A 17,872-nucleotide genomic window follows, 5' to 3' on the forward strand; every position below is an offset into this window, starting at 1 on the left:
AGCACTTTTTGGCAGAGAAAGCTAAATAACTTGAAAAACTACAATTCCTAGGATTCCATGGTACTGAGCCATAGCAGTTAAAGCAGTGTTATACAGCATTAATTCCACAATGTAGATGGACCCTAAAACTGCTTGTTTACAGTAGCAGACCCTTTGAAATTAAACAGCCCACACGGTTCTGGATGACTAGATTTCAAAATCATTGGTGATGCTATCTATTGTAATAAGCAAACCAAAATAAAGAGAACTAGTGCCTGGGATCATGTGGGATTATTAAAGGATGCCAGACAGAAGGGGATTTGTATTGATCTAAGATGTTCAATTTTTCTGCATGCTTATCTGAGAAAAACAAATTGTAAAGGATATGGGGAAAGGGTTATCTTATGGTGGAATTTTAGAGGGAGCAGCACATTTCCGTTATAGAAATAAGGAGTTATAATAGCTTATTGATGCTTCGACCACATGCCATTTGCATACAAAATAAATGCATCCAATATGAAAGTGCTACAATATAAAAGTGCAACATAACATTGCCATATAGATCCTGTATATTAAAAATACAATACCATTAAAGTAAATGTTACACATAAACCACACTATTAAAATTGAGAATCAATAAAGATGAGAAAAGAGCATCCCCAGAGCAACCCACTAAAATACCAGCAGTAAATGTTGCCTGGGTTTTCATTCCTGCCAAGATGAAAAAGGAAACCTCGGGAGTTACTAAAAATTAAATCTTTTTCTCCTTGCACACATTGCTTGGGTAATTGGACCATCTGCTTGGCAACAAACCCAATTCTTGCAACAACTATTCCCAAAGTATTACAGTATGTTGTCCCTCTCAAAATGGACACATGAAATACCAAAGTATTTGAACTTGATGGGAGACTTGGAAGCTGGCCCCTGTGCTGATGCACTTGCTGTACTCTAGTTCAGTACTTCTCAACCTGTGGTTCTCCAGGTGTTTTGGCCTAAAACTCCCAGAAATCTCAGCCAGTTTCCCAGCTGTTAAGATTTCTGGGAATTGAAGGCCAGAACATTTGGGAATTCACAGGTTGAGAACCACTGCCAAAGAAGTCTAATCCAGATGTTTGTTTTACTTCCTTCCTAAATGAGAAGAAACAGCAACTAGCTCAAGACTGTTACTGAGATGAACCTCCAAAATACATATATTACACACATGCAAAGCCCTGCAACTTTCCATTCTGGGTAGAAAATTCATGTGGTAAAAGTTTTGCTCAGGAGAGAAGGTGCTATGTGCCCCTTCTGGCATGTGTGCCACAGATTCACCACCACTGTTTTATACCATATATACGCATGTATATATTAGCCGAGAGCATGTTTTGAGGCCACAGTTGTGAATTTTGGTATGACCCATAGATAAGTCAAAGTTTTTTAAAATCGTATCAGAAGCAAATTGAAAACATAATGCAAGTCGCTTCTGGTGTGAGAGAATTGGCCATCTACAAAGGCGTTGCCCAAGGCACGGCTGGATGTGTTACCATCCTGTATGAGGCTTCTCTCATGTCCCTGCATGGGAAGCTGGGGCTGACAGACAGGAGCTCACCCCGTCTCGTGGATTCGAACTGCCAACATTCAGGTCTGCAGTTCAGTCGGCAAAAGGGTTTAACCTATTGTGCCACCGCAGAGGTGAGTCGAGGGTCATTCATCAGAAAGGGGGAAACACCAATGCCAACTCAGGGGATCAAACACTCCCAGGCATCAAAAAAGCACAGTGACAGAGAATTTTATTTTTGTGTGTGTCAGGAGCGACTTGAGAAACTGCAAGTCGCTTCTGGTGTGAGAGAATTGGCAGTCTGCAGGGACATTGCCCAGGGGATGCCCAGATGTTTTGATGTTTTTACCATCCTTGTGGGAGGCTTCTCTTACGTTTTTAGACAAATCGATCTAATTTACATATGTTTTAAGTTTTACAATGTATTTTAATGATATATTATTATAGTTTTAATTGATGATATGTACTGTTTTTGTTTTATTATTATGTTCTTGGCATTAAATGTTGCCAACTGTTGTAAGCCGCCCTGAGTCCTCCCGGGTGAGAAGGGCAGGGTATAAATGCTGGAAATAAATAAATAAATAATTTCCCCTCATGGAGCTGGAGCTGATAGAGGGAGCTCATCTGCAATCTCCTCGAGTTGGATTCGAACCGGCAACCTTCAGGTCAGCAACCCAACCTTCAAGTCAGCAGTCCTACCAGCACAAGGGTTTAACCCACTGCACCATCAGGGCCAACACAGATAAGAAAGATAGTCAGTGATTCTCATTTGGTTCACTTGGGCAGGCTCAACTCATTCCTTTCTGCTCAGAGAAGGGAGTGGCTCCTTTTTTATAAATATAAGAGTTTCAGTACATTGCTTCTTAAACTATGGCTCCCGACCTCAAAATGGGGTCACATAAAAGCAAACAGGGTCACGAATAAACTGGCAACAGTAATGGGGGTTACTAAAAGTCACTCAGAGCTTGTTTCAGATATTTACATGGATCTGTTACCAACAACATGCAGTGTTTACAGTGGGCTCTACAGAAAATTCTTCAGCTGCAGTGCATAAAAAGGAAAAAAAAGTCTGTTTTGTAAGCCTCGCAAATGCTGATTTATTATCAGTAAATGTTTAATTCTTATACCTATCTTATATACTCTTATATACCCGGGATTGTGTAAAAATTTCTCAGGTAAAAAGGGGTCATGAGTGGAAAAAGTTTAAGAAGCCCTGTGTTGTACAACACTTACACTGATTCATGGATAAGTCGGCTCAGATTTTTTGGGTTGACTAAAGTCCCAGAGTTACGAATATCTGTAGCGAGCCTTCCCTCTCCATGGATGGTGCACTGGGTTAAACCCTTGTGCCGGCTGAGCTGCTGACCTGAAGGTTGTGTTGCTGACCTGAAGGTTGGCGGTTCAAATCCGCAAAACAGGATGAGCTCCCATCTGTCAGCTCTAGCTTGCAGGGAAATGCGAGAAGCCTTCCAACAGGATAGTAACACATCTGGACATCCCCCGAGCAACGTCTCTATAGATGGCCAATTCGCTCATACCAGAAGTGACTTGCAGTATGTTCTCAAGTTGCTTCTGACATGATAATAATAATAATTTTAAAAATCCATGGATTTTGTTTCCACAGATTCAGCCATGAATGGCTTGAAAATACTTTTCACCCAAGAAATAAACCTTGATTTTGCCATTTTATAAAAGGGACATCAGCCAAGCCCCAAAAGATACCAAGGGCCCACTGTATTTACTCAGCTCCAAAATTAATCCTTGGGGGATGTTTGTGGCCCATGATCTACCCTCTGTCCATTCTGGCTATATGATTTAAGGTAGCCAAACTTATGTAATGTAAGAACAACATACAATTAACGTCAGATGTTTGAAAGCCGTGAGACGTAAACAAATATTACATAAACCCTGTTATCATTGCATGCCCATTTGTTACATAATAAGCATTAAGAAATATGTATAGCAATATTATTTATGCAAGTATGTTGTTTTTAAACTGTTAATTTGTATTTGTTTCAACAATCACAAAGGACACTACACATACAGGTCTACAAAATGTTTCCAAAATCCTGATGAAGTAGTGTTTGAACTAAATTGAGAGTATTTAATATAGAATGAACTGTGGAAACATCTAAGAAAAAGATGTAGACTTTCATTTCCTTCATGTTAAACGCAATTGCCAAATAAGAGAGTTAAAAACAAATATCATATTTCTTTGAGTCTAAGACATCATTGATTGCACACTAATTTCAGTACCACAAGCATATATACACACACATACACACACACAAACACACACATATACAGTAGAGTCTCACTTATCCAACATAAATGGGCCGGCAGAATGTTGGATAAGCGAATATGTTGGATAATAAGGAGGGGTTAAGGAAAAACCTATTAAACATCAAATTAGGTTATGATTTTACAAATTAAGTACCAAAACATCATGTTATACAACAAATTTGACAGAAAAAGTAGTTCAATACGCAGTAAAGCTATGTAGTAATTACTGTATTTACGAATTTAGCACCAAAATATCACGATGTATTGAAAACATTGACTACAAAAATGCGTTAGATAATCCAGAATGTTGGATAAGCGAGTGTTGGATAAGTGATACTCTACGGTATATATAGAAAGCATTTGCGATTCTAAAATGCACCCAATTTTAAAAGATGTTTATATGGGGAAATGTGCATCTTAGAATTGAAGAAATAGGATGTTTCAGTGATATTTATTTGTCTTAGTAAATACGTAGTCAAAACATGGAGAAAAATAAGCAAAGCAATAGCAATCCTGTTATGTGACTGTATATATCTACAACTCTTATGTATGTATCTACAAGATGACATGGCCATCGCATGAATTTCATAGGTTTTTCTCAAGGAAAGATCCTCAGAGGCTTTTCTGTTTGCCTTTTCCCCACCTCTGAAATATAACCTACAGCACTTGATATTCATTGGTGGACTCCTATCAAAGTACTAACCAGAGCTGACTCTCCTTAGCTTTCAAGAACAGATAGGATCTGGTGCCTTTAAGGTATTTAGGTTTTGGTAATCCAAAATGTCTTTAATGCCTCACTGGAAGCTAGCATTAAAATTAGGATTTAAATTTTGAAATATGTTTTCTTACCACGAACATTAAACATAACCAGTAAATAATTGCAAAGTTTGGAAAAAATATATTTGATATGAACTGTAATGGAACAAAAGGAGCCCAGCCAACATATTTCCATGTGTTGCACATTACAGTATATGTTAAAGAGTTGTATATGGCTTGCAAGTTGCATTTTGGCCACTCCTGCCATAGTGGAAGCATGGAAGAAGTCTCCAAGTAATACCTGATGGGTTAAAGCTGGTGGAGAGACCAAATATCTTCCGTGCATATAGAGGAAGCAGACTAAAAAGGCCAACTAAAATCAATGATAAAAAACACACAAGTTCCTGTTCCCTCACAATGAGGAAGGACAGAGTTCAGTGTGAGAGACCAACATTTTACAAAAAACAATTGAGACACTTGTGGTCAAACAACATTAGAGTGAGGCCAAGTTGGCCAACCTTATTGATGAGGAAGAATACCCAAGTTAATGCAGTTTACTTTTTGCCTGAGTCTACAAGGAAGAGCACAGTTCTGCATCCCACCGTTCATTGCATGCAAACAATTTTGCAGTTCAGACTAAATTTGCTGTAACTAAAATAAGCTGAGCATGAAGAGGAAGGTACAGAGAGAAACAGGGGAATTTTAAAATTAGCAGAGAGAGTGGGATGACAAAAATACTCTGCCAAAACATTGGAGGATATGAAAGAACATTATCCACGAAACTCCATTGCACAAAAGAGCTCACAATAACCCTTCAAGGTAGGTTAGGACAAGCGATGAGCCTATGGTCATTTTTTTTTGCTTCAGTGAGACAACATGAATCTCCCCATTTCTCAATGTGCCAGCTGGACCTGAGTGTCCCCAGTTCAAACCAAACATTTTCTGTAATAAAGCACAATGTAGAATTAAATGGAGTTTGACAGCACTTTGACTACTATGGCTCATTGCTATGATAGGCGAGAAGCTCTAGTTTTACAAGGTCTGGAGCCTTCTCTGACAAGGAGTGCTAGTGCCTCTCCAAACTACAACTTCCACAGTATTGAGCCACAGCAGTTAAATTGGTGCCAAACTGAATTAGTTCAACAGTGTAGATGCACCCTGGCTGTCATATGTTTTTAAAATAGAAGATTATAGGTTCAGTTCCACCCCTCTCCAGTTAAAGCCATCTAAAGTAGTGGTTCTCAACCACTGTGGATCCCCAGGTGTTTTGGCCTACAACTCCCAGAAATCTCAGCCAGTTTACCAGTTGTTAGGATTTCTGGGAGTTGAAGGCCAAAACATCTGGGGACCCACAGGTTGAGAGCTACTGATCTAAAGGAATAAGGTTATGAAAGAGAAAGGCCGGAGACTTTTGAGATATGTGAGTGATATAGGGCCATTTTCTACACATACAGTAGAGTCTCACTTATCCAACACTCGCTTATCCAACGTTCTGGATTATCCAACGCATTTTTGTAGTCAATGTTTTCAATACATCATGATATTTTGGTGCTAAATTCGTAAATACAGTAATTACTATGTAGAATTACTGCATATTGAACTACTTTTTCTGTCAAATTTGTTGTGTAACATGATGTTTTGGTGCTTAATTTGTAAAATCATAACCTCATTTGATGTTTAATAGGCTTCTCCTTAATCTCTCCTCATTATCCAACATATTCACTTATCCAACGTTCTGCCGGCCCGTTTATGTTGGATAAGTGAGACTCTACTGTATAAGAAAATAAAGTTTCCTAGAGAAGCAATAAGGTGTTGGAAAGAGCTAACAATTCCCTGCAGTATGAAACTTGACCCACTTGCTTGGGTCCTCAGGATGTCTAAACCTTTTCCACTCATGACCTCTTTTGGTCCTAGAAATGTTTACATGACCCTGGGTATATAAAATAGGTATAAAATGCAAGGCTTGCTAAACAGGCTGGTTTGTCTTTTTATGAAATACAGCTGAAGCATCTCCTGTAGAATCCATTGCGAAACAGATTCATGTAAATATCTAAAATGGCCACTAGGTGACATTCAGAAACCTTATAATGTTGCCAAATTTTTGGGACCCCAACACTGAGCTAACTGTAGGTTGAAACCTACAGTTTAAGAAGCAGTGTTCTGGAATAGTGATCCATAACCTCCTATATTACACAGATGAAAACTGTGGTACATGTGGCAATGAAGATTAGATTTAGAAAAAAGTATTAATAAGGAGGAACACACAAGATCAGAAAGGCTGCAGCAGTTTGCTTTTTCCTCTACTTACTAAGAAGGGCCTGTTTCTTCCCCCTTCTGTTCTCTTTCCCTGCAAATGTTTTTTGAACATCAAACTCAGTTTGCAAAAGTTAAGGTATGCTGACGACAAAGGAGGAAAGTGAGATGAAGGGAGAGAAATTGGGACATTGTAAAAACAGTTGAAAAAGTAGGGCATGAATTCGGACGACCCCTTTCACATCAGAGCAGGTGGAGAGTACAATCGGCTCTGGGGCTATCTCTCTGTTAGCTGCCTATGGCTATTGCTGCATTCACACACTTCCAAACTAAACTGCATCAGTAGGACCTCCAATTACAGGATGGCCCTAAGTAAAAAAAAAAATCCTGATATAGATGACATGAGAGATAACACCAAGAGAGATCCTTTGAGAGGCCAAAAAGTCCGGTTTATTATTTTCAGCTGAGTCTCTGGAAGTGGAATCTCTTCCAAATGCAAACCAGAGCCCCAATCAAGGCATTGACATTGCCTTTTATACATTTTCAGACAAAGAACATGCTTCTACATACATCTCGTCATTAGTACGTCACTTCACATGCTTACATACATGGGCATAAATATGCACAATCAGCATTTTCCTATCTAAGCACTCTTAAAAGCCTGTAGCAAGTTACAGACACCAAAAGAGAGATCCATCAAGAGGCCACTCTTGACCTGTCAAAAGTCTGCTCTCCCTCTAATGGAATGTATAGATAACAGGTCCCCCCTCTCCCAGCTTGCACATTTACACAGACCCCTGCACTTCTTTGTGTCTGTGTCTGAGTGCCTGGTACAGAGACAGTATGATTTTTCTACATTCCAGTGCTTCTGATGTGCATACAATATATATCTAAAAATCTATATTTTTCAGTTCCTCATCAATCCCTCCAATGAAAAGAAGGTTCTGATAGGGAGACAGGCTGGGGGCCCACAGGTTGAGAACCACTGACCTAGAGCTTTGGAGAGCTTCTGTTCAACCCTTTCAAAGCTCAGTGCTTGAGCGGTGATGGTACGATTGTCCGCATAGATGAAACTCTCTGTCCATTCTGGCAGAGGCTGGCCATTTATGTAAATGCTGAACATTCATGGAGCAAGCTCGCTCCACTGGAGCAGGCCTTTCTTCTGTTTATTTATTAGTATGAGAGTTGATAGGGAAGCATAGGCAGTCTCCAAGTTATGAACGTCTGACTTACAAATGACACATAGTTAAGAACAGGGTTGGACAACAGGAAGTGAGAGAGGTCTACCTCTTGGAAGGGAATTTCATCCTTGAAAGAGTCATCTTAGGAAAAAGGTGTTTCACCTGAAGCTTATCACCATTCCTTGTTTCAAAATGCAGAGACAGAAAGCAAGGTGAAATCTTCTTAACAGGGAACAGACAGCAAAACAGACACCGCAGGGTTGTCAACCCTTCCCTGTATTAGTTGGCTAGGGTTAAAGTTTTAAAATGTTCCTGTTCGGACTTACAACTTAAAAACAAACTACATAACCTATCTTGCATTGTCGAAGGCTGTCATGGCTGGAATCATTGGGTGCTGTGAGTCTTTCAGGCTGTATGGCCATGTTCCAGAAGCTTTCTCTTCTGGAAAAAGAAGAAAACATCAGGAGAGAAAGCTTCTGGACCATGGCCATACAGCCCAAAAGACTTACAGCAACCTAATAACCAATCTTGTTTGTAACATGGGGGGTGCCTTTAGTTTGTAAATGGCTATAACTCAGGGAGAGGAGAGAAGGAGGGCGAGATATAACCATGCTTTCAAATTATGATTTATGGCTGCTCTGTAATATTGTATGTATCATGGCAAATTAATAAGATTAAAAGAAAAATCTATTTCTATACTCCTAGCCTGTTGGCAACCACAGAGCGAAACATGTCAAGATCTTTCCAACGAGTAGCTCAAAAATAACAATCTCCAGCAATAACCTTATGCATTTATGGCCAGTTTTGGAGGCTCTGTGGCGCCAGCAAAGTTTCCTCGTCCCTTTAGGACTCTGTCCTAAGCTTTTCTTGGGCTTAGTTTGCCCTCCTGAGTTGACTTGTTGCCTTCAAAACTTTCCTATTCCTCAGGGCCAGGGGGAAAGAAGAGTTAATTCTTCTCCAAATAGTGTTTCACACCCCATGAGAGAGTAAAAGGTCAAGGATGGAGTTTCTGGCTTATGTCTCTGAGGGAGATGTAAATCATGTGCCTGCAGAAAGGGAAAACAGGGAAGAGAGAAGCTGGGCTCTTGACCCACGAGGCTGTGTTATTATCGGCCACTTCTGGCTCGGTCCGGATTTATCCTATACAAACATGTCTATATACATAAAAGATATGAGCCCTCCCACCAGGCAAAGGATGGGAGCAAAACAGAGATGGATTTTTCTTCCAGGAGCCTCCAATATAGCTTTCAACTCATTCATCCTGAAGACTGGGGAATGCTCAGAATATAAAAACGACTAGCAAGGGGGCCCTTGGGGAGAAACAGAGCAGGATTTGTTGTCAAAGGATTTCAAGGCCAGAATCACTGGGTTGCTGTGAGTTTTCCCGAGCTGTATGGCCATGTTCCAGAAGCATTCTCTCCTGATGTTTCACCCACATCTGTGGCAGGCATCCTCAGAGGTTGTGAGGTCTGTTGGAAACTAGGCAAGTGAGGTTTATATATCTGTGGAAGGTCCAGTGTGGGAGAAAGAAACAACCAGGACCAGCTAATCACCTCCCAACAAAGGATTCCCCCATGCAGGAAGCAGTCAAGCTTTGAAGCTGAAAGGCCATTCATTATGCTAATCAGACTGGCCAATTGCAACATCCACACTTGCCTCCAACAGACAAGTGTTCTTTCTCCCACCCTGGACATTCCACAGATATCTAAACCCCACTTGCCTAGTTCCCAACAAACCTCACAACCTCTGAGGATGCTTGCTATAGATGTGGGTGAAATGTCAGGAGAGAATGTTTCTGGAACATGGCCATACAGCCTTGAAAACTCTCAGCACCTCAGAGCAGGATTTGCTACTTAGGCTGGATCTACACTGCCATGTAAAATCCAGATTATCTGCTTTGAACTGGATTATATGGACTATATAAGAAAATAATCCAAATTATATGGCAGTGTAGATCCAGCCTTAGTAAGGAGACGTTGTTTATGTGGGGGGACTACAATTCCCAGAATCCCCAACCCATGGATACAATGGAGAAATCAAGGTTTGGTTTTTGAGGAAAACACTGAATATTTTCATGCTGTGGATGGTGGAATAAATGCATACAGAATCCATGGATGCATAAGACAAACTGTACCTAATATACTTCTGGGTCCATCCTAGGATATCCTGGAATTGGTAGTTTAGCGAGGGATTTTGACTTCTCTGCTAGAGTGTTCTACTTCTGTAGTTCATGGAAATGCAGGAGAGAAATCAAAACTCCTCAACACAAACTGCACATCCCAGGAATCTGTAGCATGGAACAATGGAAGTTAATGTGAAGCCAAAGTGCTCTAACAATGTGAAGCCAAAGTGCTCTGATGCCTAAGCTGGGGAGAGGATGCCTACAAAGAGGTTTGGATAAAGTTATAGGTGCCAATTTGTAGGGAAACCAAAAGACTGCACCAGAGTACATGCCTAAGGAGTAAACATGATGATGTTGTGGTTTCGGCACCGGTCCCTGGAGATTAGGGTTCAAATCCTTGCTTGGCTATGGAAACCCTTGTCAAGTCTCTCTCTCTCAGCCTCAGAGGAAGGCAAAGGCAATCCTTGCCCCTGAACAAATCCTGCCAAGAAAACCTCATGATAGTTTGGTCGCCTTAGGGTATCCATAAGTTGGAAACAACTTGAAGGCATTCTACAACAATGAACATGCTTAAGATTGTCCTAAGAGGGAGTCAAGAGAATAGGCGAAAAGAAGCAGGCATTGGAAGCTGGTCTGCGATTCATGTTTGATGCAAAAAGTGCTTAGCCTTAGATGCCAAGTCTATGATTCCAGCATATAGAACCCTGGGCTATTTAGTTTGATGAGGGTTTTAGACATCACTGTTGCACTTTCCTGTAGGATTAGAGTTCTCTGGCAAAGAGGTCTCAGTGCCTTAAAGTAAATTTAAAGGTTTCCCCTTGATATTAAGTCTAGTCGTGTCCGACTCTGGGAGTTGGTGCTCATCTCCATTTCTAAGCCGAAGAGCCGGTGTTGTGCGTAGATGCCTCCAAGGTCATATGGCCGGCATGACTGCATGGAGCTCTGTTACTTTCCTGCCAGAGCAGTACCTATTGATCTACTCACATTTGCATGTTTTCGAACTGCTAGGTTGGCAGAAGCTGGGGTTAACAACGGGAACTCACCCCACTCCCCGGATTCAAACCGGCTACCTTTTGGCCAGCAAGTTCAGCAGCTTAGGTGGTGCTCATCTCTATTTCTAAGCCAAAGAGCTGGTGTTGTCTGTAGATGCCTCCAAGGTCATGTGGCTGGCATGACTGCATGGAGAGCTGTTACTTTCCTGCCAGAGCAGTACCTATTGATCTACTCAGATTTGCACGTTTTCAAACAGCTAGGTTGGCAGAAGCTGGGGCTGACAGCAGGAGCTCACCCCGCTCCTCGGATTCAAACCACCAACCTTTTGGTCAGCAAGTTCAGCAGCTCAGAGGTTTAATCCGCTGCACCACCGGCGGCTCACAAAATGTTTGCTTACAAAACTACAAATCCCAGGAATCCATAGCATGGAGTCATGGCATTTACTAAACAAATATTAATAAGGAACTAACTTAGATAAGGAGATAGGGAGGTGTGAAGACATGTAGACTGACAAACAAGACAGAACATGAAAGGGTGTCAGGGGCATGGTTAGGAATAAATCAGGAGCAAGGGAAGAATAAAAGAATGAGGGACATCATTAAAGGCCCTCTAAGTTAGGTGCTGTTTTATCATTTACAGTCTGCTTCTCCTCCAGTGATCTTTGCGTGATATTCACTTCCCACTTTATCCTCCCTCACAACAACCCTGTCAGGAAGGTCTGTGTGAGAACAAAGTGACATGCAAAAACTTCCTTCATTTTAGTAGTAAAAAAAGGAGGGAAGAGTGCAATTTTTGCTAGACAGTTGGAAAAAAATAGTTGCTGATTCCCTGATCTTCATCAGTAGGTAAAGGTTTTCCCCTGACATTAAGTCTAGTTGTTTTTATTCATCTCTATTTCAAAGCTGAAGAATCGGTGTTGTCTTCCAAGGTCATGTGGCCGGCATGACTGCATGGAGCAACGTTACCTTGCTGCTGGAGCAGTACCTATTGATCTACTCACATTTGCATGTTTTCAGACTGCTAGGTTGGCAAAATCTGGGGCTAAAAGCAGAAGCTCACCCTGCTCTTTGGATTTAAACTGACAACCTTTCAGTCAGCAAATTCAGCAGCTTAGCTATTTAACCTGCTGCACCACCGGAACCTCTATTTATCAGTACCATAGACCAAAATATACCTTCATCCCTTGCCTGACTTAAGAGACTCATTCTCTTTGGAGTTTTTAAAATCTGGCATCACCTTAAAGACTAATAGCTGCACTTTGTCTCAATTTCATGCTACAATAAACCTGTTAATTTATTAAAACGGCAGAAGATTTCTTTTCATATCTATTAAAGGGGTCAGGAAGGGATAAGCACTGCACTGAATAAATGCTAGGGTAATATACCGTATATACTCAAGTATAAGCTGACCCGAATATAAGCCGAGGCACCTAATTTTACCACAAAAAAAAAACTGGGAAAACATTGACTCTTGTATAAGCCGAGGGTGGTAAATTTCAGAAATAAAAATAGATACCAATAAAATTACATTAATTGAGACATCAGTAGGTTAAATGTTTTTGAATATTTACATAAAGCTCAAATTTAAGATATGAATGTCCAACTCTGATCAAATCATTATTCTCATCTTCTTCAATGTAAATGTGCTTATGTATCCTTTTAATAATAGAGTAAAATAATACATGTAATAATAATAATAATAATAAATACAGGAAATAATACAAGTAATAATAAATAGAGTAAAATAATTAATGCAATAATAATAATAAGATCAGAGTGAAATAATAAATGGATTATTGATAATAATAATAATAATAATAATAATAATAATAGAGTAAACTAAATGTAATAGTAGCAACAATAATAGAGTAAAATAATAAATGTAATAATACCAATAATAATAGAGAAAAATAATAAATGTACCATATATTCTCGAGTATAAGCTGGCCCAAATATAAGCCAGCCAGGACCCTCACCCAAGTATAAGCTGAGGGGGCCTTTTTCAGTCTTAAAAAAAGGACTGAAAAACTAGGCTTATACTCGAGTGTATACAGTACTTTTCTGTTAGGCAGCTTACATTACAAGAAAAAGGCATGCATCTTAATATGATCAAAGAGTAATAGCAGGAGAGTATCGGAAATTCAAAAAGAACTTGAAGTGAGATTTGCAACTCTGGGCTTCGACAAAGTTGCACAGGGACTGTACGGATACCTGATACAAAAGGATTATAGACTTCTTAACTTTGAATCAATTTAGTCTTTAAAATCAATGTATTTACTTTGTCTTCAACTAATTACCATATTCGCTGTTAAATGGTGCATTTTTAAAGGGGCCGGTATGGGGATTGTTGAAGGCCGGAATCACTGAGTTGCTGCGAGTTTTCCGGGCTGTATGGTCATGTTCCTGAAGCATTCTCTCCTGACATTTTGCCCACATATGGCAGGCATCCTCAGAGGTTGTGAGATATGGGGATTGTCTTTGCCTGCAACCATTCACTATAGCTACTATTACCTGTTAAAGGTAATACCTGTTAGATAAATGATTTGAGTATGATGTACAGATAACAGTGTTCACTTCAACTTCAATTAATCATTCAGTCTTCATTTCTATTACCTATCAAAGGGTGCATATATACATATATATACTAGAACCTTGTACAGATAAAGGGACTTCTCTCCTTCAACTAATCACCATAGGTACTATTATATGTTAAAGAATGTGCATGTGTGTATGAATATATAACAATAATAATAATAACAACAACAACCTTTTTCTTATATCCAGCCCCATCTCCCTGAAAGGACTTGGAGAATCAAGCCCGGTAATGCAATAAAATACAAGAACAAAAGATACCTTCAGTAACAATGAATTAATACATAAAAACATATAAAAATCATAAAAGCATAAACTCAACAACAACCAATAACCAATATCTGGGCACAATGTGCAAATACAAAATTGGGAGGCAAAGCAGTAAATTATACATGTGCAATATATTGTGAGGTCACTAATAAGATGGGCCAGTAATAAAGTGCAGTGGCTGGGTATAGGTGGAGGTAAAAGGATTCCACCTACGTAATAGAAATTTTCTTTGCCTTCAACCACTTATATGTATTATTATCTGTTTAAGGATATATATATATAGCTTTGAGCCACCCTGAGTCCCTTTGGGGAGAGAGGGCGGGTTAAAAATAAAATTGTTGTTGTTGTTGTTGTTGAGGTAAATGTAAAGGTTTTCCCCTGGCATTGTCCATAGACACCTCCAAGGTCATGTGACCGGCATGATTGCATGGAGCATCGTTACCTTCCCGCCAGAGCAGTACCTATCGATCTACTCACATTTGCATGTTTTCGAACTGTTAGGTTGGCAGAAGCTGGGACTAACAACGGGAGCTCACTCCCTCCCCAGATATGAACCAGTGACCTTTCGGTCAGCAAGTTAAGCAGCTCAGCGGTTTAACTCACTGCACCACTGGGGGACTGCATGGGGACATCTACATGGAAGAAATAATGCAGTTTGATGCCACTTTTAATACCATGGCCCAAGTTCAGCAGCCCAGTGGTTTAACCTGCTGTGCCATCTGAGCTCCATTTTTATTATACATTATTATTATTATCATCATTATTATTATATACATATCTTTAAGGACATTATACAGTTACCACAATTTTCTTTGCCTTCAACTATCACTATAGGTACTATCACCTGTTAAAATGTGTGTGTGTGTGTATGTATGGGGAAGTTGTTCAGATAAGACTTTCTTCCTCTTCTCTCCAACAATGCAGCAAACGTGTTGTCAAGGGCTTTCATGGCCGGGATCACAGGGTTGTTGTATGTTTTCAGGGCTGTATGGCCATGTTCCAGAAGTATTCTCTCCTGATTTGTATCAGACAGTGAGAATATCTATCATCGAAGGCTTTCATGGCTGGGATCACAGGGTTGTTGTATGTTTTCCAGGCTGTCTGGCCATGTTCCAGAAGTATTCTCTCCTGACGTTTCGCCCACATCTATGGCAGGCATCCTCAGAGGTTGTGAGGTATGGAGAAACACCTTCCCTTTTCAGAATCAATGCAGTTTGGCCCCACGTTAACTGCCCTGGCTCTTGACTCATGGGAGTTGTAGATTTGCAAGGTCTTTAGCCTTCTCTGCCAAGAAGAGTGCTGGTGCCACCCCCAAACAATCCCTGCTAGGACTCCATAGTATTGAGCTGTGGCAGTTACAAGTAGTGCCAAACTGAATACACTCTCCAGTGGAGATGCAGCAAAAGAAAGCCAGGAAGAAACATCAAATCAGGCAAAGTTTAATTTGTAAGCAGGCAGAGAAAGGAAGAAGAGGAGGACATATAAAACTGGTGCATTTGGGCTCACCTTTCTTGGGCTGCTGTGCAAAGAGACTTTCCGGCCGGAGTGCCTCTTCTGTGCGCCTCTCTGGAGCTGTGGCTTTGGAGCTCTGAACAGCAGCAGCAGCAGCAACCAAGCTGATCCCTCCCTCCTTCTCTCTCCGCCTGTCTCTCTCTTTCCCTTCCTTCCTTCCTTGCTTTTTCTCTTTCTCTCTTTCCCTGCCTCCTTGCAGGGAGTGGCAGGCCAGTGCCCTTCAGGGTGTAGAGAGGGAGGGATTTGGGCATGTGGGTGGCCTTGGATTGCGCACCAAGGAAGGGACAGCACAGGGCTGCTGTTTGTGACACATCGGAAATGTGTGTCTGCAACTCTGCATCATCTCCTACACATTTGTTGTTAAGTTTTTTCCTTTCCAGTATCAGAAGACTTCACTGCGTAATTAGGAAACTTAGTGATTGTGTCAAACACTGCTTTATATCCATCGAACATGAAAAGGAGAAGCGTTATCATCCTTTCTAGTAAGTCATGTCTTCTCATGATATGGGCAAAGTACAACAGCTTCAGTTTAGACGTACAGTAGAGTCTCGCTTATCCAACATAAACGGGCCAGCAGAACGTTGGATAAGCAAAAATGTTGGATAATAAGGAGGGTTTAAGGAAAAGCCTATTAAACGTCAAATTACATTATGATTTTACAAATTAAGCACCAAAACATGTTTTACAACAAATTGGCAGAAGAAGCAGTTTGATATAAGGTAACGTTATGTAGTAATTACTGTATTTATGAATTTAGCACCAAAACATCACAATGTATTGAAAATATTGATTACAAAAACATTGACTATTAAAAGGCAGACTGCGTTGGATAATACAGAATGTTGGATAAGCCAAGGTTAGATAAGCAAGACTCCACTGTATTGGCTTCTAGTGAAAGGTTAGGTTTTGTGTGTGTATTTTTTTTTAAATTCTTCTTTCACTTTCATGAATGTCTGTTATAAGTTCTAAAATAATTTTAAAAAAATTAAAAAAAGATTTTGTGTGTTGTCACTGGGTTGCTGGCCGTGTTCCTGAAGCATTCTCTCCTGATATTTTGCCCACATCTATGGCAGGCATCCTCAGAGGTTCTTTCTCCCACCCTAGAGCTTCCACAGATATATAAAACTCACTGACCTAGTTTCCAAAAGGAGCCCCCGGTGGCGTAGTGGATTAAAGCCTTGTGACTTGAAGGTTGGGTTGCTGACCTAAAGGCTGCCAGGTTTGAATCCAACCTGGGGAGAGCACAGATGAGCTCCCTCTATCAGCTCCAGCTCCATGCGGGGACATGAGAGAATCCTCCCACAAGGATGGTAAAAACATCAAAACATCCAGACGTCCCCTGGGCAACGTCCTTGCAGATGACCAATTCTCTCACACCAGAAGTGACTTGCAGTTTCTCAAGTCGCTCCTGACACACACAAAAAAACCTAGTTTCCAACAGACCTCACAAACTCTGATGATGCCTGCCATAGATGTGGGCAAAACGTCAGGAGAGAATGCTTCTGGAACATGACCATACAGCCCGGAAAACTCACAGCAACCCAGGTTAGGTTTTATTTACTCTTGGACCCATTTATTGGTCTTTTTCAAAGTTCATGATGTCCACTGAAATCTCCTCCAGCACTATATCCCTAATGAGTGGGCTTTCTTTATCTATCACCTTTCTTCATAGGTAATCCTAACTTTAGTTTTCAATGACATGTCTTTATACTTCAGGATCTTGTCTACTTCCTTCATAGCAGCTCCTCCTCGTTCTCATCTTCTGATTTCTTATTTGCAGCCTCCATTCTGATTAAGTAAGTCAAGGTAAGAAAAAATTGATGACTTCATCAAGTGCTTTAAAATGATGTAAATCATCTGTGGTCATTGTATGAAGGGAGTGCTAAGGGGTTTTTGGGTTAAAGGGCCCTTAGGTGAGAGAAAGAAACATGTGCAGACCGCAAACATGCAAATATGAATAGATCAATAGGTACCACCCTTGTGGGAAGGTAACAGCGCTCCACGCAGTCAATGCCGGCCACATGGCCTAGGAGATGTCTATGGACAATGCCAGCTTTTTGGCTCAGAAATGGAGGTGAGCACCACTCCCCAGAGTCGGATGTGATAAGACTTAATGTCAAGGGGAAACCTATACCTTTACTTTTAACAATAACAAAGAAAGTACTTTTGCTTTTAATAACTATATACATTTATAATATTTCCTCTTTTAAAGTATTGATCAAACTCTGGACATGTAAAGTTATTGTTTTCTACTTTTAATCCTGCTCTTTGAATTCCTCGCAGTGGCAGCAAGGCAGAGGAAGCAACTAACCTCTGATAGGGATATCACTTGAAACCATGTAGATGCATCTTGTACAGTGAACTTCTCCTGAGATGGGAGAATTCAAAATGATTG

At 40.4% G+C, this 17,872-nt stretch overlaps 1 protein-coding gene across 1 annotated transcript in view; it reads right to left on the reverse strand.

Annotated features, from left to right (window-relative positions):
* LOC100560903 (regulator of G-protein signaling 2) overlaps nt 1–15,816 on the reverse strand; it is a 57,521-nt gene extending 41,705 nt beyond the window's left edge. The window contains exon 1 of the mRNA XM_016991839.2: nt 15,472–15,816. The gene's annotated coding sequence lies outside the window, so the exon portion shown is untranslated. The remainder of the gene's footprint in view (nt 1–15,471) is intronic.
* Between the last annotated feature and the right edge of the window lie 2,056 nt (nt 15,817–17,872).

The sequence above is a fragment of the Anolis carolinensis genome, chromosome 2 (genome assembly GCF_035594765.1).
Source record: "Anolis carolinensis isolate JA03-04 chromosome 2, rAnoCar3.1.pri, whole genome shotgun sequence".
In the NCBI taxonomy this organism is placed as follows: domain Eukaryota; kingdom Metazoa; phylum Chordata; class Lepidosauria; order Squamata; family Dactyloidae; genus Anolis; species Anolis carolinensis.